Source organism: Schistocerca gregaria, unplaced genomic scaffold (genome assembly GCF_023897955.1).
Source record: "Schistocerca gregaria isolate iqSchGreg1 unplaced genomic scaffold, iqSchGreg1.2 ptg001646l, whole genome shotgun sequence".
Classification (NCBI taxonomy): domain Eukaryota; kingdom Metazoa; phylum Arthropoda; class Insecta; order Orthoptera; family Acrididae; genus Schistocerca; species Schistocerca gregaria.
In genome coordinates, this window is record NW_026062914.1 from 87501 (window position 1) to 90000 (window position 2500).

Genomic DNA, 2500 nt, shown 5'->3' on the forward strand with positions numbered 1-2500 from the left:
ATATACGCTATTGGAGCTGGAATTACCGCGGCTGCTGGCACCAGACTTGCCCTCCAATAGATACTCGTTAAAGGATTTAAAGTGTACTCATTCCGATTACGGGGCCTCGGATGAGTCCCGTATCGTTATTTTTCGTCACTACCTCCCCGTGCCGGGAGTGGGTAATTTGCGCGCCTGCTGCCTTCCTTGGATGTGGTAGCCGTTTCTCAGGCTCCCTCTCCGGAATCGAACCCTGATTCCCCGTTACCCGTTACAACCATGGTAGGCGCAGAACCTACCATCGACAGTTGATAAGGCAGACATTTGAAAGATGCGTCGCCGGTACGAGGACCGTGCGATCAGCCCAAAGTTATTCAGAGTCACCAAGGCAAACGGACCAGACAAGCCAATCCGATTGGTTTTGATCTAATAAAAGCGTCCCTTCCATCTCTGGTCGGGACTCTGTTTGCATGTATTAGCTCTAGAATTACCACAGTTATCCAAGTAACGTGGGTACGATCTAAGGAACCATAACTGATTTAATGAGCCATTCGCGGTTTCACCTTAATGCGGCTTGTACTGAGACATGCATGGCTTAATCTTTGAGACAAGCATATGACTACTGGCAGGATCAACCAGGGAGCTGCGTCAACTAGAGCTGAGCAGCCGGCCGCCCGGGAGTGTGTCCCGGGGGCCCGCGCGAACACGCAAGCGTCCGCTCAATTATTCTGCAAACAGGAGGAGGCCGAGCTCCCCTGCACGATACACCTCGAAACCCTCTCAGGTCCCGGCGGCGCGCAGCGCCGTCCTAGGTACTTGGTCGGTTTCGAGAGAGGCGCAATCGCCCGGAGTTAGGCGAGTAGACGGTTTTAGTGCGAACACCCTTGCTCCCAACTGAGCTTGCCGCTGCCGACAGAGGCCCGGGAGCGTGCTGTCGTGGCATTGCCGGCGGGAGACAACACGCGCCACCTATGGTGACCGGCAGCTCCAACGCCAGCGCCACACAAGGGCAAAGCCCCACTTGGGTGCAGAAGCGAACTCTCCCAGCACAGCGCACGCGCCAACACGTCCGCACAACTGCGATACAAACCACCTGCGAGAACCGCTGGGGCGACCGAGCAGCAGACGGCGTCGCGGCGCCGAGTGCCAGGCGGCGGCGCATCCTCAACGCACACAGTCCTCAATCAGACCAGCACACTGCAGATGTCCACCACGCTTCGCACCGGGCTCGGCTGAACCAACTTTGGCCGCCAGGCGCCGCGTGCAGGGTGCGCCGCAGCGTAGCTGCGCCGCCTGCCGAGCCCGTCGGCTGGCGCTCCTGCCACTCGGCGCCCCCCACCAGCCGCCTGTTGCGCGTGCGCCCACGCAGCGCGCGGCCAACACGCCGGGCGGCCCCCCTTCACCGGCCGGGAACAGTCCCACCAAGCCACCGCCGCGTATCGCTTCATACCCACATGGGCCTAGTCACGTGTGTGGATGTGGCGGGTACCGCTGAAACAACCGGTTAATAGCTGTACCGATCGTCGCCATCACAGATTCACCTCCAGCGTGAACAACCGCTCAACAACGGATTTCCAGTTCATTTGCGTATCTTGGGCAGTAAACGTAGATGTCCACCTACATTTGCGAATTCAACAATTCTTGCATGCCAGGATGTCATGTGTCACGACACGCTACATCAGACCACATACACACTGCGACATGTGCAGAAGAGAACACGTGGAAGGTGGCCCGCGCACGTATGCGATGTCCCTTCCGCGATCCACTGTCAACCGGCATCTGCGGCATGTCCCAGATATGGAACGCGGTCCACCAGGGTAGCACTTTGTGTGAGGCAATACGACAAAGTCGGAATACACGCGTCACTACATCACACGGCTCACGCTGACCTGACCTGACTCACCGCACCACCACCCCCAGCGACCCAGGGTGACATACAATGCGTTCGTACGTTCCTCCCACACGCCTCTACGGCGTACCACAGTGCAACCTAGCTGTTATTGGGAGACGAGACAAGTAGCATCGAGCACAACATATGGAAATTGAGATTCGACACCGTTGGGCACAGCCAGCGTACGGTCACACGTATCACACTACTTCACTCTGTACGTAACTACCGATGATCGGTACAGCGTGTGGGTTACGCGTACGACATCAGCGGACAATGGACACAGACCATACCACGACGTACACTGAGGGCGTCGACATCTGAACGCAACTGAACAGCTGCGAGGCTCATTTAACACTCAAACGCCAGACCGACCAGCTTGAGAGGACGGAGACACAAAGAGAGGGGCAGAGGGGGGGGGGGCGATATAGTCCTATTGCAGTACAATTGACAGTGGATAGCGGGAATATGTGGAAAGTAAGCAACACTCGCAAGACATCTACATGAGGATAACAACGACACCAGAGATTCCGAGCAGTGAACTATGTTAGGCAAAGGGACAACGTGGGTTAGGTTAAGGGACAACGTGGGTTAGGTTAAGGGACAACGTGGGTTAGGTTAAGGGACAACGTG

General features: G+C 56.9%; 1 non-coding gene across 1 annotated transcript in view; it reads right to left on the minus strand.

Annotated features, from left to right (window-relative positions):
* Positions 1-621, minus strand: part of LOC126333849 (small subunit ribosomal RNA) — a 1893-nt gene extending 1272 nt beyond the window's left edge. The window contains exon 1 of the ribosomal RNA XR_007564401.1: positions 1-621. This exon is cut by the window's left edge and continues 1272 nt beyond it. This is a non-coding gene — a ribosomal RNA (small subunit ribosomal RNA).
* Positions 622-2500: the final 1879 nt, after the last annotated feature.